Raw genomic sequence first — 27003 nt, forward strand, 5'->3', positions numbered from 1 at the left:
TATTTATGTTCGTCACACAGCCACGTCGCAAGATACCAATTTTGGTGTATATCAAGCTTGGGATACGGCCGCCAGCGCCCCATGAGCGTGGCACGTAAGTCATGCTGTACATGACATGCGTGTCATGATTTTCGTGTTAACTCATCTTATTTATGTTCGTCACACAGTCACGTCGCGCAATACCAATTTCGTGGTAGATCAAGCTAGCGAAACGACCGCCAGCGCCCCATGAGCGTGGCACGTAAGTCATGCTGTACATGACATGCGTGTCATGATTTTGGTGTTAACTCGTGTTATTTATGCTCGTCACACAGTCACGTCACAAGATACAAATTTCGGGGTAGTTCAAGCTAGCGAAACGGCCGCCAGCGCCCCATGAGCGTGGCACGTAAGTCATGCTATACATGACATGCGTGTCATGAATTTCATGTTAACTCGGGTTATTTATGTTCGTTACACAGTCACGTCGCAAGATACCAATTTTGGTGTATATCAATCTAGCGAAACGGCCGCCAGCGCCCCATGAGCGTGGCACGTAAGTCATGCTGTACATGACATGCGTGTCATGATTTTCGTGTTAACTCGTGTTATTTATGTTCGTCACACAGTCACGTCGCGCAATACCAATTTCGGGGTAGATCAAGCTTGCGAAACGACCGCCAGCGCCCCATGAGCGTGGCACGTAAGTCATGCTGTACATGACATGCGTGTCATGATTTCCATGTTAACTCGCGTTGTTTATGTTCGGTACACAGTCACGTCGCAAGATACCAATTTTGGTGTACATAAAGCTAGCGAAACGGCCGCCAGCGCACCATGAGCGTGGTACGTAAGTCATGCTGTACATGACATGCGTGTCATGATTTTCACGTTATGACTTGTCATTTATGTTCGTTATACAGTCATGTTACGCCATACCAACTTTGGTGTACATTCGATTAACCAAGCGACCAGGAGAGCACAAAGTCGTAGGCGGCTAGATAGATAGATAGATAGATAGATAGATAGATAGATAGATAGATAGATAGATAGATAGATAGATAGATAGATAGATAGATAGATAGATAGATAGATAGATAGATAGATAGATAGATAGATAGATAGATAGATAGATAGATAGATAGATAGATAGATAGATAGATACGCTCAAAGTCGCAGAAGTTCGCTAAGAAATGCTTCGCATTTAAAAGTGTTTCAATGATGGAAATCATCCGTGGAAATAAACAGTGTTCCAATGCCCTAGTTTTCGCGAAGGCCGCTCTTAGTAGATGACCAGGAGTGGATGAATTCCTTCGGGTACGTAAGCGTCGAAGGTACAGGCATATGCAATTTACACGTCAAAACCACACTAAATTACGTTCAGCGGGCGTATTTCATACGGATTGCTAATGAACAAACGTCATTATGGGCGATGATTTTTTTCTCACTGTACCATTCCCTGGAAAACAAATCTGTTAACCAGCTCATTCATAATGGTTGTCAAGGCGGTGACATGAAAGGAGGAATTCGTGATCTGTGCGCTGCGTATGACGGCAACAACGCAAGCGCTGATGCGAATACTATCTCCTCCGTGAGCAGTTTCAAAATGGAAGAGGGTGGAATGACACAGACGGCGCCTATCCTCAGCCCAAACGCAACTATTTCTACAAGTGCAGCTGTGGCAGCACATCATCATACATTCGGCAGCAATCTTACTGCGCTACTTACTTGATAGATAGCCCGCACAAATCACGTTGTGAAGAAAAGTCCAGCCGCAGAGGGCATATAAGAAAATATCGAATACACGACGGATATATTTAACTCTACACGAATGAGCTCTATTTTCATGCCTGAACAGGTAGCGCAAACGACAAGAACACAAGAAGAAGAAGCATGACCAGACGAACGCTAACTTCACAACAAAGTTTATTCTCTGAAATCCGCGCTTATTTATCAATATACGCTGATTCGAAAAGGCACAAGTATATACAGCATCACAAAAAAAAAATTGTCGTCAGGGTCTTTTCTTTTTTGCGCGGCAAAGTAGTGCCGTGTAGTTCAAAGATTGTTTATAAATTATAGCAAGTTATGACAAACCTTTGAACCTTTTAAGAACACAAGCTTCATATTTGGCGGATACAAGGCAGTCTCCGTGCAAAAGTTTCCGTTTGAAATACGGCCCATATAGGAGCTGAAAAGTGTCAGAAACGGACCTCTCAATACCAAGAGTGGACTCACAAAGTGAAAAGGACACAATGGTTGCCGCTTATCGGAAGCGATGATTGGCCGAAAAAAAAAAAAAAAACATGTGGTGCGGCCCCTCTGTAAGCCTCCGAGATTTTAGCTATCGCTTGTTGGAAGTCCTCGGCGTGCTGCAAAACGTCGATGATAACGTGCCGGGATATGCGCCACACCCACCGACCATAATCTCATAATCATTTAATTAATTAATTACACGTACTAAGGCACGTAAAATTTCCGTAATTGCCAATAATAATAATAATAATAATAATAATAATAATAATAATAATAATAATAATAATAATAATAATAATAATAATAATAATAATAATAATTCATTTACACTATTACAACGTTAATGGAGGGTGTGAGAATAAAAGCGACTATCCCCTTGACCAGGCTCTAACCACCTATTATGATTATATTAAATATGATTACAATTACCGGCTCTATTGTGTTGCAGAATTTATTCATTAGTATTCAATAGTCCTTTAGAACGCACTAAATACCTTGTTATTTTCCTGCAGTCGGCGCTCAGACGGACACTTCTATGGATATTTTGATCGGACAGAGGTAGCAGCACTTCTATTCTGGGCTGTTGCGCGAGGGTACAAAGGCTGATGGCACTGCGTCGGCGAGGTATTTTTGTACCCATGGATGATTATGGCGGCGCCCAGGAAGAGCTTGTTAAACAGTTGCATTACCAACGTGGGCCAAAATATTGAGTGGGGGGGATTCCAAACTTCGGTAACTTTCTGACGTAGCTCTTTTGCGCTATATATTACCTTGTCCCTGTTATAAGTTAATAATAATCCACTTTTGTTTAGGTAGGTGTTTTTCAAAGAGTATTCTGAAAAAAAAATTTGTGAGAACATGGGCTGGATAATTCTTTTAGCGTCATAATGTCAGTGAAAAACTGCGTACTCTGATGGCGACTGTGGAAAGTTTATGTACCTGTAAATAAAATGACCCATTCTCTTTGTATTAGATTAATTCGGTGCCTTATTACTCTGTGGCCGCATGTATTGAAATTAAATAACGTGCACTAACAAGAAATGGGATCTTGCATTCCTTATCGTCTCTGCATTGAAGAGAAATATTCAATAGTACAACGAATAAATAAAAGTGTTCCTAAAAAAAAGTGCCGCTCATGAGGTTTGATCGCTGGTCTACGAGACCAGCGCTCTACCACTGAGTCACAGCGGCGACGAAGACTGGCGGTTTAAAGAGTCACGTTGTTCAGTCAAAAAGTGATCTATGAAAAGAAAAAAATTGCACCATCTCCCGCTAAAGGGAATCATGTGGGGGTGCGAAGCAGCGCATGGGTCGACGTAATGTTCCGTTCATCACGGGCACCTTGCCCGATGTTAACGCGTCCTTGCAAGTGGAGCAAACCATGAATTCACTGTAGTTGCTCTTGCTGTTACTCGTACCGAACTCTTGTTGGAGCACGCCACGCGGGTTCATCGCGCGTCTGCAGAATCTCGTTCGCCGACGCCATCACATGGTTGCTGAAAGAATGTAAGGGGGACAGGCCACAGCGTCTTATCCAGCCCCTTTCACATGCCCGAACGCGCTAGCGCGTGCCAGCACACGTGGTTTTGTATTGCGTTACGCCAAGCTACGACGGCATACGGCAGCCCGGGCCCCTAAAGTGATCTGCACGTATCATCATCAATGCAGTCGAAGAACAAGAGGAAGAAGACTTCTCCTTGGCGCGAGCGCGCGCTCAATATGTTACAGATGACTATGGTAGGTTTTAGAAAGCGGACGGTCGCCAATGGAACTACGGACAAAGCCCAGCGCAAAAGCTGCTTCGCATCTAAAAAAAGCCTGCAGATCCCACGCATTGTGGGAATCGATGTAATGCGAAGCAGCCAGCAAAGAGCAGCATACATCGCCTTGTATGTCATTGAGGAAAATGCGTGTCATGGTTTTCATGTTAACTCCTATTATTTATGTTCGTCACACAGTAACGTCACGCAATACCAACTTCGGGGTTGATCAAGCTAGCGAAACGGCCGCCAGCGCACCATGAGCGTGGCACGTAAGCCATGCTGTACATGACATGTGTGTCATGACTTTCATGTTAACTCGTGTTTTTATGTTCGTTGCACAGTCACGTCGCGCAATACCAATATCGGGGTAGATCAAGCTAGCGAAACGGGCCGCCAGCGCCCCATGAGCGTGGCACGTAAGTCATGCTGTACATGACATGCGTGTCATGATTTTTCTGTTAACTCGTGTTATTTATGTTCGTCACAAAGTCACGTCGCAAGATACCAATTTTGGTGTATATCAAGCTAACGAAACGGCCGCCAGCGCACCATGAGCGTGGCACGTAAGTCATGCTGTACATGACATGCGTGTCATGATTTTTGTGTTAACTCATGTTATTTATGTTCGTCACACAGTCACGTCACAAGATACCAATTTTGGTGTATATCAAGCTAGCGAAACGGGCCACCAGCGCCCCATGAGCGTGGCACGTAAGTCATGCTGTACATGACATGCGTGTCATGATTTTTGTGTTAACTCATGTTATTTATGTTCGTCACACAGTCACGTCGCAAAATACCAATTTTGGTGTATATCAAGCTAACGAAACGGCAGCCAGCGCACCATGAGCGTGGCACGTAAGTGATGCTGTACATGACATGCGTGTCATAATTTTCATGTTAACTCCTGTTATATATATTCGTCACACCGTCACGTCGGAAGATACCAATTTTGGGGTAGATCAAGCTAGCGAAACGGCCGCCAGGGCACCATGAGCGTGGCACGTAAGTCATGCTGTACATGACATGCGTGTCATGATTTTCATGTTAACTCGTGTCTTATATATGTTCGTCACACTAGTCACGTCACGCAACACCAATTTCGGGATAGATCAAGCTAGCGAAACGGCCTTCAGCGCACCATGAGCGTGGCAGGTAAGTCATGCTGTACATGACATGTGTGTCATGATTTTCATGTTAACTCCTGTGTTATGTTCGTCACACAGTCACGTCACGCAATATCAATTTCGGGGTAGATCAAGCTAGCGAAACAGCCGCCAGCGCACCATAAACGTGGCACATAAGTCATGCTGTACATGACATGCGTGTCATGATTTTCATGTTAACTCGTGTTATTTATGTTTGTCACACAGTCACGTCGCAAGACACCAATTTTGGTGTATATCAAGCTAGCGAAACGGCCGCCAGCGCACCATGAGCATGGCATGTAAGTCATGCTGTACATGACATGCGTGTCATGGTTTTCATGTTATGACTTGTCATTGATGTTCGTCATACAGTCATGTTACTCCATACCAATTTTGGTGTACATTCGATTAACCAAGCGACCAGGAGAGCACAAAGTCGTAGGCGGATAGATAGATAGATAGATAGATAGATAGATAGATAGATAGATAGATAGATAGATAGATAGATAGATAGATAGATAGATAGATAGATAGATAGATAGATAGATAGATAGATAGATAGATAGATAGATAGATAGATAGATAGATACGCTGAAAGTCGCAGAAGTTCGCTAGGAAATGCTTCGCATTGAAAATTCAAGCAAAAATAGCAAGTTGGACGTGTGCAACGCAGCGGCCCCCTACACTCACTGAACGCAAAACAGTATGAGCCAAAACGCACCCCAACTACAGCTCACTTCATAAAACATGTGCAGAGCGCCTGTTTTCTTAGCACAAAAATGGTGTTTGCTCTATCGGTTTTATGCAAGAAACTTACCGCTTAATTTATATTCGGGCCCGCAGCCGTCTAATATTTGCCTTAAAACGCAAATACATCAATTACACTTCTAGTGGGCACGATATAGAATATCAAGAAAGGAATAGTCAGAAAGGGATTCACAGAATCACCAGCTGTTCGTGAACTACCCATATCACTGCCCTCACGGGCGAACTTAAACGAAGGTGAAGTGCCCTCGCTCTTCATCGTGCACCCAATGGTTGAGTTCATTAAACGGGCGAGCGGTATGGGATTTCTGGCTGTCAAAAAATTGTTGGTCGAAAAAGCCGACACTTCGGTGGGGTTAGAAATCAAATCGTACGTCGGCTTGTTGGATTACAATACCAAGAAAAATACTGCTGTGCCGAAATAAAAAAAAAACAGCCGCCAGTGAGGATCGAACTCACGACCGCTGGTTTACAAGACCAGCGCTCTGCCACTGAGCTATAGCGGCGGCGATAGCGGGTGCCGCTATCGTACGCATACTTTAGCGAAGCGACGATAGTTTAAAGGGGCTCTGGAACACTTTTTCCAAAAATCATCGAATGGTTTCATTAACAGAACGTATTGCCTGACGAATCGACCGCCGCAAATTCTCAAGTAATCCGTCAAGTACGAGCGGAGTTACCAGGATATGTGGCACGCTTCAGGCGTTTTCTCTCTCCCTCTCTCTCTGTGTACCAGCCAGCGCGCTGAAAAATGCGCCGGCCGGGGGGGGGGGGGGGGTAGTTTATCAAAGGGGAAAAAAGATGCGTCTTTTCGTCAGCGCGGGTCACTTTCTTTTTTCACGGCGTAGCTGTTTAAACCGAGCATCGATCCGTGACGCATCAAGAGAAACGGTCATCATCATAAACCGGCAGGCGTTCTCTTCATCCTCTTCTTGCTCTTCGGCCTGTTCGTCATCTTGTGCTTCGCTCCCAGAACGCGTGCGACGACTACTACGGCGTGGCCTGCAATAAATCTGCCCGGTAAGAGAACGAGTATTAAAAAAAGAGAAAAAAAACAAGAGAGAGAAAGAGAGAAATTCTTGGCGAAAAAAAGCTTCTTGACGAGACGAGATGTGATTGCACACGTCGCGCATTGTGCTATTCGAGCCTGGACCCATTTCTTGATAAATACATATGACATTAGGTTTGGTACTGTGATTACGGGTATTACGTGCGTGCTCGTTCTCCCCTTCCTGCAAGTACGAAAGCGGTACCCCCCCCCCCTTTTTTTTACGCTTGAACATCGGTTGTTGGTTCATATGAGTACGTATGTGCATGTGTATGTATATCCGTATGTATCTATATGTGTGTGTGCATGTACGGATATGTACATGTATATGTATATGTTTATCATGTCTCTTGATTGAAAGAAATATGTCATGTGCCCACACATTGCGCCTAACAGCAGCTGTCCTCAATCTTGTTCATCGGCGAGTCGTATCCTTCTTTTTGAGGGAGGGCTATGGTCATTGCCGCGAGCACCTGCAAGATACCCGCGGAGACCGGTCGACTTCAAAAGCCGTACCGAACCCCCTTCTCTAAAAGGCGCATGGATGGGCAAACACTTAACTGCTTTTGACGCGCTTTTTGAAGGTAGCAAGGAAACGCGTGCTGCACGTTTACATCCGGCGTCCGTGAGCGTATTCTCCTTTAGTCCCGTAGTTGATGGGTCTCCCCATTTAGCGGGGTAAGTGCGTTCGCATCTTTGTCATTTTTTTCTTTTTTTTCCCCTCCGCCTCTCGTTCCGAACCACACACGTAGGTTCGTTTCGCTGTTTGTTATTTATTTTGTGTATGTTCTGACCCCGCCTATACTCTACTCTTCACAGAGTGCAATGCTGTGTGTGTCACCTTGCATGAGTGTCGCTCTCTCCATGGGATTTGTTTGCTGTTGTTGTTGTTCTGGCCCCTCCCATGTCATAGTCCAACGAATCACGATGGTGTGTCTAGATCTATGTATTGACAAAATTTGTACTTAAACTCGTACGCCATGTACGAATGCATTCTTTGATAAAGGCCGGTCCCCGGCCGAAAGCTCAGAATAAATGTGGTTATGTTTTTCACTGTGACTAGTTTTCTTTCATATATATATATATATATATATATATATATATATATATATATATATATATATATATATATATATATATATATATATATAAAGAAAAAAGGGAGGGGAATGCAAGGGTTCGTTTATGATAAGTAATTATGACGTAAATGTGAAGAAAGTGTGTCCACACCCCCCGTCTTGGCTACTAGCGGCGCTGCCTAACACTCCTATGTGTAAGTGCAGCTATATGCCCCACAAAGTGACCTGGGGGATGACCGCTGCCGTAGCTCAGTGGTACAACATCGGACGCGTTATTCGAAGGTCGCAGGTTTGGTCCCTGCAGGCGGCAAATTGACTTTTCGTCCACTTTACTTTTTTCACATTTAGATCATAATTACTACAAATAACATCCACTATACTTTCCTTGGCTTTCTTGTCTGTTAGTTATAATTAATGTTGTGTCTAGCAAAGAAAAACAATCCCTTTTGATTCCCCTTCTTTCGTTCGTTCATAGCGAAGGTCTCTTTCTGTCAGACTGGATGCCTTCAGGGAGTATGTGATGGATTATTGGTCACCTGCAAGCTCGTAAAAAGAAGACGTGCCTCGTGATACCAGCAAGCAGAAAAAGAGTGTTCCACACTCGCTGCCATGGCTAATAGCGGCGCTGACTAACACCATATTCCCTCAATAGCTTTTCTGGTCACGAAACTGCCGCCTCACTTTAATATAGAGCTAGCGGGCGCCGCTGCCACAGCAAAAGAAATGCCACCCAGCGGAACGGCCGCCGTAAGCTACGCTTGTATTGCTTATTCTCTGGTACGTCGCGGCCGAAAGCCCCGCTCATCTGAGAATGTTTTTTTTTTTTTTTTTAACAGAAGACAAAGCGCATACAAACAGTAAACAATCTCAGATTCAGGTGGCGGCTCAGCGTGCCAGCAAACGACGCACATAGACCTTTTGTTACTCCGAAATTTTCTTTAGATGGTCCAACAGGCCTCAAATGAAGAAAAGCTTTGACGTTATTGTGATGCGCTGTACAGAGAATGCATCACAACATGACCTCAAGGTCGCGCACTATTTCCCGAACTTCCTACTGCATGCGTGTCGTTCCAGAAGTGGTTACGGGCTAATTTTAGGTAACAGGAAATGTTCTAGGAGGTGAGCTCGCATTTACCAGTAATCTGTTTGGAACAGATACATCGGCAGATCGTAGCCGTCGATGAAACGCTTGCTTGATGGGAACTGTTGTCGTTTTCAGGCCTCGAAAGCTTTGCCAGTTTTCATGCGTATCGGTGCAATCAGTCCGACAGTTTTCTAACGCAATTTTTGTTCTAAATATCCCCGATGAAAACCGCACATATTAATATGTCCCCCTGACTCCGCATTGCGCTTCTTAATCTCTATCTCTCACGAGCAGGGTGACGTGGATTGCCGATCCAAAAAGCAATCTCAGATATAGAGTGCACGTGCAAACTTTCGCTCGCGCCAGCCGCATCTGCGGTCTCTGAGGGATCAACCCGGAGAAGTGTGGCCTCTAAACGACGGTGGCGCCGCGGCGCGGCAGCGTTTCGCGCCATATCAAGCTTTCCCATAGCGTAACGGCGAAGTTTCGCGACCTGAAAAAGCATTGAAGGACATTGCTATCACTCTCAGTATTAAATGCACATATCTACCCCATAAAGTGGACTGGGGGATGACTGCCGCCGTAGCTCACTGGTAGAGCATCGGACGCGTTATTCAAAACACGCAGGCTCTGTCCCTGCCGGCGGCAAGTTGTCTTTTCGTCCACGTTACTCTCTTCACAATTACACCACAATTAAAACAAATAACACCCCTGTATTTTCCTTAGCCTTCTTGTCTGTTAGTTGTAATATACATATATGAAAAAAATTCTGTGCCTATAAGTACAAATATACATTATGCACACATACATGTACTACATACCACATACAATGTATATGCGCGCACACACACAGGTACACATTTTTTGGTAACACACGCATGCGATTACAACGTAAGTAATAACAGATTATATCGAACGTTGGTCATCTCTCTGGCACCCCTGACAAGATCGTGTTACTGCACGATTACAATCGCAGAAAAGATCAAACTCTTCTTTTGCGAGTTTATCAAGCAGAATGGACCCCGTGTTTTAATTATTGTTTTTCATATATGCTTTGAGGTGTATGGACATGCTTTTTTACCCTATGCCAAGTATCACGGATGCTGCTGTTTGCATTCAGATCTGTCAGCGAAAATACAATGAATTATTGGACTTTATATATAATTTGTAGGTTAAAATTAAGCGATAATTTCCTAAACAAAATATTGGTAGAATCTCAAACTGGCTGCTTGCATTCAGATCTGCCAACGAAAATACAATGAATTACTGGACTCGAAATAGGATTTGTAGGTTAAAATTAAGCGATAATTTCCTAAAGGAAATATTGGTAGAATGTCAAACTTTACAAACAGATGTTTCGTATAAAATGAGCGAAGAGCATCCGCAATGCATCGCACAGCTCTTTTTTTTTTTTTTTGGGGCGGGGGGGGGGGAATGCAATTTCGTTAGTTTTGTGTTGGTAGTGGTGCCCCAAACAAGGTATCAGTATTGAAGAACTGAGAAAACAAAACAATATTTCAAGCGAGCTATTGGTCCCACAGCAGAATAGAGCGTTTTATTAGGATTTTTGACGTCATCGTTTCAACTTAGATTACCACTTGGTCATCCCTTCATCTCTTGGTCGTCTACTCATCGCTTGGTCAAATACTCGAATGGGCAAGGTTAATGTTCAGGTTGGTCCACCGTCCTTCGGGGGGTAGGCTAAGACAATTCTAGCAAAGAGGTCTGCTCGGTTATCACTGACACTGATACATGACGTCACCACTTGGACTCATGGCTATTTGGTACTGTGTTGTGGTAACGCGGGAGGTACCCCGGATATTCAGCTTCATGTGACATGTAATTACTTCACAGTAATACAAAGAAGCTTTCTGATCAAAGAACTTGCGAAACTGGCATCCTTTTCAAAGCCGCCGCTTCGCTAAACAATGTGCAAGATACGTACGCCATCGTTGCCGCTATAGCTCAGTGGCAGAGCGCTGGTCTTGTAAACCAGCGGTCGTGAGTTCGATCCTCACTGGTGGCTGCATGTTTTTATTTCTGCACTGCCATTTTCTTTTTCTACGGATCTTGCAACCCTATAGGTAGCAAACCTATCACTACATTCCTAACCGTACCGAAGCGCCGGGGACCACGGAATAATTTTTAACATGAAATCCCACACAACCTGTCCATTACAGGTAGTCAAAGATCGGATGTACGTTAAAAAATGGCCGGCGTTTCACCCGAAATTAAGCGCGGCCGGCAGGCCAGGAATAATTTTTTTAGTCTTCTGTGTAGCACCGTGAATATCTACTAAGCTAGAGCGGTGATTTATGAACATCTGGTGCTTTCTTAACATTCCTTTCTGACTTACTTTGTCGATACTATGAATTGTACACATTAAAGTGCAACTTAGGTATTGGCGTTGTCAGATAAATATTAGACGTCTGCGGCCCCAAAGAAACATTGGGCTATAACTTTCTTGGATGAAACCTATTACTGCACACATCTTTGTTCCCATGAGAAAACATGCGCTGGGCGCATGTATTATTATGCAAGCTGCATATAAGTTTTATATTTGCTTAGAGCGTTGTGTGACGACACAGTGCCCGCGCCGCTACCATGCATGCATGCGGCGTACACACGTTTTTTTTTTCAATTTTCCCAAAGATCACTCCTTCACTAAACACCGCGAATTGTAGCCGCTCGTCATCGTCGCCGCTATAGCTCAGTGGTAGAGCGCTGGTCTCGTAAACCAGCGGTCGTGAGTTCAAACCTCACTGGCGCCACGAATTTTTAGTAAGGCGTTTATTTATTTTGGCTACAGTAGGATCTTTTTTTTTCCAAAGCACTGCCCTAAGCGTTATTATTCCGTTTCTTGTGGTAGCACTTCGGCTGTATCCCATGTACAGGGTGTCCCAGCTATCACGCAGCACGATTTTGAAAAAGAGGAACGGCGTTACACGAAGCGAACCTGCTACATATTGTTCCTAGTACACTGGAGTTTCCACTGCTATATTTTCGTTAATGAGGTTTAATTAATTAGTCATAACTATATTTTAACTCGACAAGTACTAACCTAATTGTCAAAATGACAATGAGGCGTATGTAGGCATGTTCAAAGGGCATCTAACTGCGCAATGTTTAACAACGTTCTAATTACGTGCTCATTTCTTCCGGCTTATAAAGAAAGCGCGCGAAATATGAAAATTAACACGTGACTACGCTCCCACACGCAAAGGAAACCAGCGCCCTCAAATAAGCTTACTGCAAACAACCGCTTTGCCTGTTGTCTGTTGCGAGAGACAGCGTTCCGCATTTTGGCAAGGCTGCAGGTCGGGCGCCAACGATGTGCGTGCAATTCGCTGCAATATGCGTGCGATTCGCTCGGATTCATTCCGTGCGATAGCACGCCACAATTATTATCCATATCTCACTGCCGACTGTTCTCATTGATAACGCGGCAGATGTTCTGATTACGGCCCGACTCTGTAAAATCAAGCGGTGCGTTTCTTACGCCGGGTAGTGGCAGATAGGGCGATGCATCTTTTTTTCTGCATTTTTTCCTTGATACTGTCTACCTCATGGAAGCCTGTTTGAGGGCGCTGGTTCCCGACGCGCGCAACAGTTTAGTCACGTGTCACTTTTCGTATTTCGCGGGCTTTCTTGATCAACCGGGAAAAATGAGCGCACAATTAGCACGTTGTTGAAAGTAGCGCAGTAAGATGTCATTTGAACATGCCTACATGCTCTCATTGACATTATGACAATTGGGTGAGTACTTATCGAGTTACAAATATAATTATTACTAACTAATCCGACCTCATTAACAAAAAAAAGCAGTGGCTACTGCAGTGTACTAGGAACAATATGCAGTTGGTTTGCTTCGCGTAAAGTCGTTCCTCTTTTTTTAAATCGGGCTGCGTGATAGCTGGGACACCCTGTATATGCGGTGCCAGACGACCCATGTACCCTAATTGTTCTGCATGAATTTGTTGCCTTCGCTGACAGATATAATCAAATTTAAACTTGCTACTCTCCACGCAAGTGTGACGTCGCAACATAACTAGAACACTTGATGCGTTGCTACAGTGTTCTTCTCATGTCGTTCTGCACCTAAAAAAGGGCGCGCCGTTCGTGTTGTGTAATTTTTCTAAGAATTCCAACTGAAATATTCCATAAGCCATACCGACAATTGAATAGGTTTTCTTGCGGTATACGCATATATTCCGTATATTTTTCACATATCTGTTATATACATTTATAAGAACCGTGCTTATATAAGCATCAGAAGTAATGCACCTCTGAGTGAACGTTATGTATTTCTGGCGCACTGTCAAGCACTGTATGACAGCTATCTGTGGCTTCAATGAAAAGATAATGAAGTTAGGTCGTGTCCAGCGAAAGGTATGTGTGGTGTGTTGGAAGTCTTTCTCATCACCTACAATGTGTTGCTTTGTACTTGAATGAATGCTTTTGACCTGGGCCTGTTCTAAAGGAGAAAGGTTTTTCTGCGTGTTTGTGGTTGCACTTAGTAATTGGACTTTTACCACCGATGTCCAGGGTGTGCGCTATCGGGAAAATTATCTGCGGCGCGAGTTTTCTGCCGAGCGCCGACTAGCACTCTCAGACGCATCAGCTGCTGCCTTAGCTTTGCATGCACGAATCTTTGCTGTTGTGCAGCGTACAGTCTTCTTTTTGTTATGTCGCCCTATATCTTGTCCAAGGAGTCTGCAGGAGCAGATGAATGCAATTATATTAAACCCGTGCGTTCGCGCCGCTGAGCATACATATCACGAATCCATTCTTTCATAGTGCCACTTTCGCTGCCGCTCTAGACGAGCAGATTTAGAGTACCCAGAAAAATGCGCCTCCTGGCGATCATCGACTAAAGCCCCTAAACATACTCCAGTTACATTGATGACTTATGACTCGTAGAACACTATTTTCGTGACTTCACTTTTCAAGCTAGCGAGTGTTGCAATACACTTGATCATTTATGTTTTTACGATAGCCTGCTGTCCGCCTCGGTGGAACAGTGACTACGGTGGCTTTGAGTTATCGTATGCTAGCATTGCTTCCTTATTTTTAGGGTACCAGTGGTGGGTAGTGGGGCTTGCCCGATTTCTACCACAGATACCCGTCCCTGGTGATGATAGTCTCCCCGCACTCACGGACCGCCACATTTTTCCGCAGCCTAGCGATATACAGCTTATAAGTAAGAATCAAAGCTAGCACGCGATGCCTCGAAGCGTCTGCGTGCTTGAACTGATTTTTTTTTTAAGTTTTTTGAGCATATGTGGCTAGGAAAGATACCCGCCGCCGTTTTTACCTCTCCCCATAAAATCCTTTAGGTGTTCTTAATATCCTTTACGCTAACGTCACCAAACGCTGAGTTGAAAACGCGCTTCTCTTAAACGTGCGAATAAAGGAATCAAAGGTTGCAGCAGAAGACACTTCGATAGATCATAGCTCGCGCTAAATAACCGGGCCACACGTTTCACCTCGCTCGTTAACCATCTGTACGGAGTGCATGAGCGCTGATCGGAAACCAATCTACGGTGTTCTAACCTCAAACGCATTAACACTGAACTGCATTTTTTGTTCCTTTGTTCCGTGGCTTATTTTGCACTTTCTATGCCCTGTAGCCGGCAAACCTGTGTTATGATGCCAAAAGAGAATCTTTTGTTTCAGAAATAACTTTTTTTTCGTGGTGTCTGTACCCTACTCAAGTATCACTCTTCAATCGTGACGCTCATAACCACAATTGTTTACATCGCAGGTAATTTCTTTTCGCCCACGATGCTCCAAATCTTCGGGAACATATATGAATCGGCCTTATGTTGCATTGCCAAAAGAAATGCTTCAATGCGCCCTGAATCACTTTTCCAAGTAACCATCGAAGGGCTTTATTAAAGGAGTTTATTGCAGCGCAAAACGACCGTCGCAAAAATTTTTCGAATCCGTCACATACGAGCGGAGTCAGAGATTTGTCGCACGCTGTAATTGCTTTCTCCTCTCGCCCCGACAAGCTGGCTGGAAGCTAAGAAGGAAGGGATGGAACGGGGCAAAGAAGTTACGACACGTGTGCGTCATGACCTTGAGCCCTTTTTCTCTTCTTCGAACGCGCCGCTTACTTTGAGAGTGATCGCGAACGCGCGCGCGCGGGCACGTGGCGGCCTCCCGCGGCGTCCGCGGTAACTTTGCTGCTCAGAACACGGCCGGGCTAGACCGCACGCGCGCGCTCGCTTCTTACGGCCTTCGCATCGGGTGTAGTACATACCTCTCGCCGCTGCTTTGAGGGGGGCGCTGCGACCCTGACCCTCCTCCGCCGCTCCGTGCAGCGCGCGCAACGCCGGCACATGAGTTCGGGCGCGCTTCTTCACTCACCGCGCGTTGAAAAACAAGTTGCCTAATCGTTGAAGACGCACACATGGTTCATTCTGACTTCTTATATTCGCAATGTGCATCGAGCTTAAGCTTATCGAAAAACGTATAAATGCAAGAGCCGGGAGTACAGCGCTCCGCCATCAAACGTGTAGACATTCTGAGGTCTGGAAATAAATATTTATTGCTCGTAAGCACTCGCAAATAGTTGAACGCTTTCAAGTGAAAACTTTGCCGGACTTCACAAATGTCTCGTTCACAACCTAAAATGCTTCCTAGTCGGCTTGTGTGCGTAGGTGGAAGGCTTGTCGTTCGCGTCAGTCAGTTGGTTTGTGTGATTGACGAGGAGAAGTCTTAGGAATATTTCGGCTATGAGAACTGCGGATCGTCGGGATTGGCTGTCGTCAACGCCTTCAGGGCAACTTAAGATGGGAGCGCGTTGCAAGTGGGCTGGACTGCTGTTTCCATAACTCCTAGCACATTCCTGCGTGGCAGGTGTTCAGAGGCCTTATCGAAAAAGACCACTATCTTGTCCAAAAGAGCTAGAAACTCAGGCCTCGGGTTGTGTAGTTCGTTCCTGTCTTGTGCCCCCAGTAGCTTGTACAGCTGATGCTGCCTGTTGTTGGTCGTCAGTAGCGCAGTGCAAGAGTCAAATCCGAGGTCTGTAATAATAATAAGCGACGAGGAGAGTCTGAAAAGTGCGAGCGATTTGAGTGGTTGTGCGTTTTAGCGGTGCGATTAGAGCGGTTGTGCGTTGTTAGCAGTGCGATTTGAGCGAATATACGTATGCGACTTTGTGTTATGAGTTTTGCGTTGTACTAAGTTGTTGATAATTAAATGTAAACTTCTTTTTCCCTTTTAACTGTGTGTCGTGCGTTGCGTTTTCTATTGTGTCTTATTTTACGGCCCAGCCATCCTGACGCTAACAAAAGGAACGCAAAAGAGCTCGGAGTCCCTGGAATTAATGTTTCCAGGTGGTGTTAACACCAGGTACCACTCTCGGGGCGTGCCGTCCGAAGGGGTTATTCAGCAGCAAGAGTCCTCTCTTGTTTTTTTTTTTTACTTTCTTTCTCCCTATACGCAGTTATTTTCAACCATTATATATACAACTCACGTACGTGTTTCAAAGAGCTGTCAAGCTGCAGACCGCAGCATTTAGCCCTGAAAACCACTCCAAATGTATTTGGAAAAATAAATAAATAGAAAATAGCTAGCAAAGGGAAGGCGAGCTCTCTTAATTGCGGCCTCATTGTCCAACGAGACCAAGGGCCAAAGGTATTTGGTGCTCTCTGCTTGCAGAACAGGTGCAGCGTTGTTTATCTCTCTCTCTGATCGTTGCCAGTGCTTCATGCCTCCTGCATTATGCCTCGTGATGGTTAGCGCAAACGCAACACGGACGAAAAGAAGAAAAAACGACGACACAATTGAGCGCTATCTAACAACTGAATGTTTATTGGAAAAATCACAAATATATATGTCTAAGAAAGAGAACTGCGTGAGCTGCCCTTCTATCGCTTTGATTGATGAGGAAGTGTCTTTCCTGGAAAGCGTAGCGATGTGGGCTTGTTGGTGCATAATGGAAAGGCAGTTTCTTAGCGCTGTTGTAGACGAGGACACAAAGGAAGAGACACTAGACACATGGGCGCTACTCACAACAATAAAGTTTATTCCTTGATCGCTTCGAACAAAATTGCCTTCACTTGGTGTCTCTTCCTTTGTGTCCTCGTCTACAACAGCGCTAAGAAACTGCCTTTCCTGGAAAGGGCATAGTTTCGTTAGCATACACGTTTTTATCTGTCAATTATCTTTGGCGCATGTGCGGGTTTGTTGTTTTTTCTCTTTCTTATGTGATTTTTTCCAATAAACATTCAGTTGTTAGATAGCGCTTGTGTCGTCGTTTTTTCTTCTTTTCGTCCGTGTTACGTTTGCGCTAACCATCGTGAGCAATTTCCAACTCGCCCAATTCGCTACCCTCCTGCATTATGCCTCGTTAGCCGATTCTTCCGCAGTTTTACTGAGTTGCTTGTATTATCCACGAGCACATGCATACCGACATTATGCGGGGAGCCGTCTGATAACATTAGCTTTTTTTTTAAAGGAGACGATCCTCCCTTTACCCCTGACTTCTTGAATAATCCCCCTCCCCTTCCTCCGTCGAGAACCCCCCTTCCGCGGTTTCACATCGAGCAACTCTCTTGTGCCGTGTGCGCGGCGCAGCAGATGCACGGTCAGGGTCGCAGCGCCCCTACCGCCGACGGGCGGCGAAACATACTGAGAAACTCTCCCATTGCTTTCGCGACGGGTGAGAAGGCCGTAAGGAAAGGAGCGCGCGTGCGGTCTAGCCCGGCCGTGCTCAGAATGCTCAAATAAGTCAATGGCCGTGAATTTGGGTATATGGCATCATTTATCGAGAAAAGCGAGAACGATTTCTAGCTGACTGAGAATTACTCGTTTATTCCAGGCCACGCCATAATATACGGCTCGCGGGTTCTCAGGAGCCTCAACTAGAGATTGGCAGCGTTTTCTCACCATGTTGAACCAGTGTTGAAGGACCCTTTGAACTGAAAGAAATATTCAACCGGCTTCGGCTTAGGATATTGCGTTATAAACGATTACGTAATACTCCTGGGAGCAGCAATTTCATGCTACAAAAGGCAGCATTTTCAACATGAAGTGAGTGGTTCTCTACAAGTATACGGCTATTTACTGATGCGAAAAAGCATCGCTGACTGCTGAACCGGACGTCGCAGGTTCCAGGGAGGCAAAAATGCTCGAGGCCCGTGTACTTTGATTTAGGCGCCGGTTAAAGAACCCCAGGTTGTCGAGGTTTCCGGACACCTACACTATGTGGTGTGCCTCATAATCATATTGTGGTTATGGCACATCAAATCCCAGCAATTATAAATATTTAAAAACCATCGCTGATATGTGCACAGTTGTTTCGAATATATGAACTCGGAGCATGCCGTGGAAGGTCCACACAGACTAAGTTCGTTCAGTGACAGCAGGTAACATGCCGTGAGGCCCTACATTTGCTAGGAGCAGTTCAGAATGGATAACCCATTGATGCAAGGAAAGGAACAGACGAATACACAAACATTGATTGCGGTGATAGTCCTTGAAATTGCTAGCTGTCAATACCCCCCCCCCCCCCACAATTAATGAAAACGAGGTTTTAACCAACGACTCTTCTGCCAATGTGAGAGGCATTACTTTTTCTTGGATTTCAGAGAAATAGCTTCATTTAAGAACAGGTATTACACTGTCGTCTGCCACCGTCGCCGCTATAGCTCAGTGGTAGAGCGCTGGTCTTGTAAACCAGCGGTCGTGAGTTCGATCCTCACTGGCGGCAGCGCATTTTGTTTCGTCACTGTCGTTTTCTTTTTTTATTTCCATTGTTATTTTATAAGCAGCTAACCTACAATTTGATTCTTAAACGTGCCTCAATCTCGGTTATTCAGAATAAGTTTTAAAAACCTGCAATCCCTTATCGCAGGCTCTCTGCATTGAGTAAAAGAACCGGTGTATGTAAAGAACAGACGACGGTTTAAACCATTTTATTGTGACCGCGAGGATAGGGATAAAACATCCTGTATGTGCTACGCAGCGCAATACATATCAAATGAGCTATAGGAGCCGTTTATAAACAGCTTGGTCTTCCTGAGCATTCCAGCCTGCGTACTCAATTCTGGGTGTTCAGCATTAAACACTGTAACCACAACTATGTATTTTTGTTGCTGTGAAAGATATTGCACGGATTCATCATTTAGGAAACATTAGGCTTTAACTTTTTAGATGAAACTGATTGTTGTAACCACCTTTGTTCCCACGAGAAAATACGAGCTATGCGCATGTTATGTTACGTGAGCTGTTTTACGTTTAATTTTCGCCTATAGTGTTTTATGTTCAATGCGTACACGGGCCCGGTACCATGCATATTGCTACTTAATGCAATTAATCTGGCTCTCGAATAAACGTATCGCGATATTTTTTTTTACTGTTGGGATTGTCCTATCAATGAAGAGCATGCGAATTATCATCAACCGTCTCTGTCGCCGCTAAGCTCAGTGGCAGAGCGCTGGTCTTGTAAACCAGCGGTGGTGAGTTCGATCCGCCCTGGCGGCTGTATTATTTGTCTTGTCCCTCTCATTTATTCTTACTTAGGGGTGTGCGAATATCAAATTTTTCGAATACGAATCGAATACGAATATCCACCTTCGAATATCGAATCGAATATCGAATATCAAAGGAAAAATGCCTCCACAGTAACGATATTTTGTTTAACATGTAGCTATTTGAAAAAAAAAAACATTAACAGCCTTACTGGCAACAAAACACACACTGCTATCTCCAGAACACGATGTCCAGGCTAGCACAATGCACATCACAACACAAGCAAATATCACGGCACAATGAATGTAATGACTAGATGTTATTATGAAGAAATATGAGTTGCTCCACATGATCAGGCAGCAGGCTCTCCCTTGTAACAGAGACACCCCCCCCCCTGCCACTGAACAGGCACGCTCGCTTGGAACAGAAATGGCTGGTATAGGGAGGTACATGGGGCAAAGCTTTGCCAGACTGAGGTATCTGAAGGTGCCTACAGTCCGCCACCAGTCACATGGGTCACTGTCTTTCTTCAGAAGTGGCCCAGCATAGTGAACGAGTGGTAGTGAGGCACGTTACGGCCGCATAATATTGAAAATGTACGGTTACATGATCGCCAACAGCGCTGCGCGTCGGAGATACACCAGCAATAAATAATACGTATTGGGGCACTCGTCGCAGGCAGATATCGTGCCTCCGTGTACTTACGATGTTTATCGCTGCTCTCGGCAAAGTTTTTAGCGATACGAACGCAGCAGAAATGTGGAAGACGAGTTATTTTATGCATGATATTCGAATTTTTCGATTATTCGAAGTTATCGAATATTCGAAACTTTTCGAATACGCGATTTTCGAATCGAATACGAATATTTGGAATGTAATATTCGACGAATATTCGAAACTTTCGAATATTCGCACACCCCTATTCTTACTACCATTGTATGTTTCTAGGAGCTAAGCTAGAATTTGATTATTGTTTACGCCAAAGTCTGGGTGATTCCGGAAGACGTTTTAACAACCTGTAATCTCTCGTCAACCATCCGGTGTACGTAAAGAGCAGACGGCAATTCAACGCCCTTTAATAACGTCACGATGGTAGGGATGAACGATCTTGTGTGTGTTAAGCAGCTAGGCACGTAACTGCTGAGATTTAGCGGCCGTTTATTAAAAGCGCGGGATTTCCGAGCATTCCTGTATGTGCATCTCCTTTTTGATGTTCAGCATTAACCAGTCTAACCATAACCAGGGCATTTCTGTTTTTGTGAAAGATATTTACGGCTGCAGCCCCAAGGGAACCTTAGGTTTTAACTTTTTAGAAGGAACGGACTGCTTTAAACACCTTTTTTTTTTACTTCGAGAAAACGCGAGCTCTGCGCATGTGCTATTACATGAGCAGTGTTTACGTTCTATTTTCGCTCATAGTGTCATATGTTGGGTACACGTACCCACTACCTTGCACCTTGGTTTTGAATACAGGTATCTTTTTTTTTCTGGGAATCATCCTATAACCGGAGAACACGCGAATTATCATCAACCGTCTCCGTCGCCGCTATAGCTCAGAGGTAGAGCGCTGGTCTCGTAAACCAGAGGTCGTGAATTCAAACCTTACTAGCAGCACTAGTTCTCACCCTTTATTTTTTTACTTACTTCATGGATATTTCTTTTACTGAGGTCACTGCGGTTAAAGAATGTAGAACGATAATATTGTTACGGTATATCATCTATTAGCAATATATATGGTCATCCAGAAAGTGTGCACACCAATATTTACATACCAAAAAAGTCAAAGTTTCGCCGCAAAGTCGAAGCAAAGAATGCGATAGCAATGAATTACACTCACAAGAAGAACACCAAGCAGCTCAATACTTGCAGCGCGCCCATCAAGCGCAAAGGGCTCACGAAAAGAACACGTACAGGATGACCACGAACTAACAACAGTAACAGCTTGACACTTGCAGCGCTCTGCGCTGCTCAAACACAACGAAGGACGCTCGCAAAGAACGCACAGTAGACAAGACGAGCGTGAACAAACAACAGTCCCAGTGACTTATTTGTGCTTGAGCAGCGCGCTGCAACCCAACGCCCTTAGATATTTGTTTTCTTGGAAACTGTGGCGCGTGGAGGGGCCATTAGAGTGACGTCACATTAGCGGAGTCATTCGAGTGACGTCACAGAAAGAAGGAAAACCCCATTTAGATTGTCACTATGCTGTTTTCGCTCATGTGGCTTTGACGCTGATAAAAAGTCCCGTATACGTTTTCGTACATTCCTTTTCAGAAAACAGTTGCAGAACCCCAGCCTCATTAACAGTGCTATATTTTTATCTTATAACAAGGTATAAAGGAAAGAAGGAGAATTTTAAGTGCTGGTTTTTCTTTGTTAGACACAATATTATTGTGACTAACAGATTGCGTCTAATAATACTGCGTTTAACAAAGAGAAATGAGTCCTTAAAATTCCCCTCCTTTCCTTCATTCATAGCGAGGGCCTTGTTCTGGCAGATTTCATGCCTTCAGGTAGCGTGCGAGGGATTATTGGGCAGCTGCCAGCTCATAAATAGATCAAGTGCTACGTGACGCCAGTAGGCGAAAAAAAAAAGTGTGTTGCACACTCGCCGCCATGGCTGCCATCGGCAGGGGCTAGCTAACACTCCCCGGTTTAAATGCACAGATATACCCAGTTAATTGTACGGGGGGATGACAGCCGCTGTAGCTCAATTGGTAGAGCATCGGACGCGTAATTAGAAGGTTGCAGGTTCGGTCTCTGCCAGCGCCAAGTAGTCTTTTCATCCACTTTACTTCCTTCACACTTATATCATAATTACTACGAATAACATTCTCTATACTTTCGTTGGCATTAGTAACAAGGTATAAAGTAACATTTAGCACAAAATAGCTTTGTGAAAAGTTTAACGAAAGTTTGACCCCCACCGACTACGTGATAAGCTCAATATTTTCGCTCGTGTTGACATCAAAGGTGTCCGCCTATAAGGGCACCTTTTAAAAATGTCACCTGCGGTTACTTTGTTCAGAATGAGCAGTATTCATTAAAAAACAAAATGCTGGGCTTTTGCAGCGCGGAAACATAGCAAAATTGGACAGAGTGTACAGAAATAGCACTGGCTTCCAACTGACTTTACTTCACAAAGTCAGCGCCTTTTCTGTCTACTCTGTCCTATTTTCCTATGTTCGCGCGCTGCAAAAACCTGCCAGTGTGATTACAAACCAACTAGCTCAAGCCGCAATATATATATACTTATAAAAATGCAAACTGCGAACTGAATAGCCGCCTGGTAACTATTTTTGGCAATTATCAAGGATTTCATGCAGGGATTTTATACAAGGATATTTTCAGAGATCGTATACGATCCTTATCAGTTATTAAATAGCACTCAGGTTTACTATATGCCTTAAGAATGGCCTCAGCGGAAGTGACCTATATATCCTGGCACGTCATAGCGATGTTTTCCTGCACGGCGCGCACTTCCATAATGCCAACTACAATCTCGCAGGCTTAAGGAGGGGTAGTAATCGTGCTTTTTGGGTTTTGGGTCAATCATCACTTCCGATAAGTGGTAACTGTCGTTTCCCTTTGGTTTTTGGGTCAATCATCACATCCGATAAGTGGTAACTGTCGTTTCCCTTGTTTTGTGAGTCTCGTTTCGGTAGTACAATATTTTTTTCTGCAACTTTTCAAATGAGCTATTGTCACTTGCTTGAAATGGAGAATATTGCATGGAGCCTGCTTTACATCCGCACAATCTCAATCTTGTTATTGGCACGAGTACCGAGTGCTGTTCTTGCTTCTCTTCCAAACACTTCCGGTCGAGCACTTACTTCCGGTGTACCGAATATTCAAAAGAAGTCTTCCTACAAATTGAAATCCGCGGTTCTGATGGAGGTTACAAGTTATATTGGATACTTATGATAACGGAGTATAACTTAAGTTAAGGGCCAGTTAACTGTCAGCATAAATAATGAAGTTAGCAATCCGTTGTCACTACCGTCCCCACTAAAAATAAAACCAACGTTTTTTTTTGTCTAAATCAGAGGGGCAGTCCTTGTTATTCGACTTTACAGGAATCCCCGAAGTAAATAATGCGTAAGATAGCAGCATCCGCCACCGACGCCGCTATAGCTCAGTGGCAGAGCGCTGGTCTTGTAAACCAGCGGTCGTGAGTTCGATCCTCACTGGCGGCTGCATTTTTTATTTCGCCACTTGTCATTTTTTTATTGATATTATAGTTTCCTCGGAAGCAAAAGCTTATATTTGATTCCTTAGTGTACCAACAAGACCCATACCACGCTATCAGTGCACGTACTCAAACTTTGGATGTACGAACTTTTGCATCTTAGCAAGCGCAGCGGAACAAAAACAAGAGAAAGGAACGCGTAGGCAGGACGGGCGCCCGTCCTGTCTACGCGTTCCTTTCCCTTGTTTTTGTTCCGCTGCGCTTGCTAAGATGCAAATGTTATACACCCACCAACTAGCCCAAATTTCCGCGTTGAATTGGTGTACGTTAAAGAACTGGCGGCATTTGAACCTCATTTCAGTACGCCGGAAGTGAAGGGTTCAAATCATTTAGTCTGCTGGGAATTTCCGTACATATCTACTGAGGTAGAGCGGCAGTTTGCGAAAAGCGTGTGTGTTCTGAGCATTTCTCTGCAACTAATGTACGGTCTCTCAAATGTTATCATTAGGCGGATGGCGCCTTTGTGGAAAGTAAATGTGCGACATTGTGGGAATAAACATATTTCGGTAACTATATTTGTCCACCAGAGAGCACACGTGCTCCGCGCATGTTCTATTACGCGCTATTTATATCTTATTTGCGCTTTTAGTGTTTTGTGTGGAGCAATGCTTTCCATGCATCCATCTTTTAGCCAAATGCATTTTTTTGTTTCAATAACGTCCCTTCAGTAAAGATGCGTGAGATAGCATCGTCATCGTCGCCGCTACTGCTCAGTGGCACATCGCTCGTCTTGTGAACCATAGGTCGAGAGTTCCATCTCCACTGGCGGCACTCATTTTTAGCAACGCTTTTAGTTTTATTACCGTGGAATAGTTTAGTCGAGGGCACTGTGGCTAAATATTGCACTCTGCGATTTATGGTTCCGACTCGTTATCGCGCTTCGCTATATGTGCCCATAGAAAAACAATGTACCTCCAAAATTGTATACGAAAAAATTATTCGTTTCAATTTTATTCAGGAGAAGACACAAGTTAACTGCAGTCATGCAAAGCAACTTCTCAAATTTCCGGTGAAACGTGTAGATTACTTCTTAAGACCATTTGTTTTACACTACACTTTGTACGAAAGTAACTTATGGCAATGTAGGATTTTCTTCTTTCTTTATTTTTCTTTTAGAGTGGGTTTTATCTCAGCTTCAGAAGGCAGGACGTTTGGGCGGGCTCGCAGTCCTTCGTACTTCAGGAGCCATAGCGCACTACACGAACACGAGTAAGATGAGCGCTTGTGCTGTGTTCATCTCGCCTCGTGTTCATTTAAAACGCTATGGGTTCTGATGTTATCTTAACATTGAGCGCTATGTTTAGGAGTTAGTAATTTTCATTTCTTTTTGTGATATTCATAAGATTTATTGCGGTACCTATGAAATCCTCACGATGCGTAAATGCGAGAGCATCATTTGTCTAGCGGTGAAATATCGCCGAGTTTAGGGCTCCTGCGTTGTGTGCACGAGTGCAAAGTTGCATCATATGTGATCTCAATCGCGTACGGCGTCAAATTCAGCCATATACGTCAGGCACGCACACACCAATGCAAACTTCCGTTTTCCCCGTTTACCCGACAGGGCAAGAGCTCCTGAGTTCTTGCTTCATGAAGATGACGTAGCCTGTGCGATGTTTTTCTGTTATGGATATCAGACGACGACAGGGTCGCACAATGAGCCAATTAACGCACTCGGGTAAGGTTGTACCGCAAGAAAAGTATTTCGATGGTAACGATTAAAAGAAAATTACCATCCAAGAAGAGGGATGGTCGATTGTTTTTAAATCTATTGATGATGAATGGTTGGCCACTTTAACTATTGATCGGCGAGTCCTGATTGGTAAGACTTTTTATTCCATTATACGAGATTTTTGGCGGGCGCTTTCAGAAAAGTTGGAAGAGTTTATTCTCACATACAGTTTATAGGCCTTCCAAACAAATAAATAGAGCCCGGAATCCATTCATTTTTATGGAAGGTGGAAGAAAGATCAAATGCATGAGTGCATGGCGTTTGATAAATGATATGTCCTTTGTTAAATATTATGCATAATTAGTGCTAATGAAGAGACAACATATCAAGTAATGATGTAAAGCGAAATAAGACAGATATTCAAAGGAGAATGAAAGCATAAAGTAACGGAAAAACGTAGAACAAGCAGTGTTGCTGGACTGTAGAGGAACAATTAGGTAATGCCGCTATGAAATGACACTTGTCGAGTGCATTTTGAACCTAGCTTCAAAGGCTAGGTTCAAACCCAGCGATGCCATACAAATTTGCTTTAATTGGTACGATCACTCCTTTATCGGGGCGATCGTCTTAAATCACAGAGGGTCGGCCCAACGAACAGGTTTTAGTTGAATCAGTGTTTAAATGCATACGCAATTAAAGACGCTTTCCGGGACTAGATGTAAAGCTGACGTGGAGGATTGTAGACGTCAAAAATATTCATAACTGCCAACTCAGCCCCCACGCTCCGCAGGCTGGTGTCCTAACGACTGGACCGAACACAGCAAAAAAATACGAATTAGTGGCTATCCGTTATTATGGCGTCACTTTGTCCCCACGCATTTCCTTGAGGGCTGTCGGGGTTTCGAACCTGGCCAGCCACTCAGGTTCAGGCTGCTGGTATTCAGCACTTCAATGTATTGTTGCGTACATTGACCGATATGTACATGTGCCGTTCGGGAATTCTGGTTACAATATGCCGCTATTCTTGAGCAGGTTTCTGCCAAGAGATGACGATTAATGACATCCGTACAACCAGATCATGCTTCTGGGCCTCCGCTATTCACTGGGCTAAACACCTACTCTTGCAAAAGATTAAAAGAGCACATCACTGAAATCGGACGGTAACGGTACACAAAACTGACTACAGGATGAGCTTTCCATGCTTGCAGAGAACACTGTGATGAGCTTCCACAAAGAACAGGTGACCTAAAGCTAACTTATTTGAATTGTGTAGTCTAGAAATAAAGCGTGGCTCCTTTCCCGGCCTTTTCGCGAATAAGTGTAAGCAAAACGTAAGGAGAGAGCTGCAGAAGGCTGACGTCAGAGAAGTGTTGCAAATATGTTGCAAATACGTGTGCTGCAAATATGTTGACGCTTTTGAGGGAATATATCCGCCGAACCACAGCGACCATTTGCAATATGAAACATAGCTGGGAAAACAT

General features: G+C 44.2%; 1 protein-coding gene and 5 non-coding genes across 6 annotated transcripts in view; 4 read left to right on the forward strand and 2 right to left on the reverse strand.

Annotated features, from left to right (window-relative positions):
* Window positions 1-27003, reverse strand: part of LOC119395053 (phospholipid-transporting ATPase ABCA3-like) — a 263150-nt gene that overhangs the window by 109153 nt on the left and 126994 nt on the right. The gene's annotated exons all lie outside the window — the stretch shown is intronic.
* On the reverse strand, window positions 6346-6417 carry Trnat-ugu (transfer RNA threonine (anticodon UGU)). The gene has a single exon. It is a non-coding gene; the product is annotated as a tRNA-Thr (tRNA).
* On the forward strand, window positions 11077-11148 carry Trnat-ugu (transfer RNA threonine (anticodon UGU)). Its single transcript has one exon. It is a non-coding gene; the product is annotated as a tRNA-Thr (tRNA).
* On the forward strand, window positions 11822-11893 carry Trnat-cgu (transfer RNA threonine (anticodon CGU)). Its single transcript has one exon. It is a non-coding gene; the product is annotated as a tRNA-Thr (tRNA).
* Trnat-ugu (transfer RNA threonine (anticodon UGU)) lies at window positions 18772-18843 on the forward strand. Its single transcript has one exon. It is a non-coding gene; the product is annotated as a tRNA-Thr (tRNA).
* Trnat-ugu (transfer RNA threonine (anticodon UGU)) lies at window positions 23729-23800 on the forward strand. The gene has a single exon. It is a non-coding gene; the product is annotated as a tRNA-Thr (tRNA).

This window comes from Rhipicephalus sanguineus, chromosome 5 (assembly GCF_013339695.2).
Source record: "Rhipicephalus sanguineus isolate Rsan-2018 chromosome 5, BIME_Rsan_1.4, whole genome shotgun sequence".
NCBI lineage: Eukaryota > Metazoa > Arthropoda > Arachnida > Ixodida > Ixodidae > Rhipicephalus > Rhipicephalus sanguineus.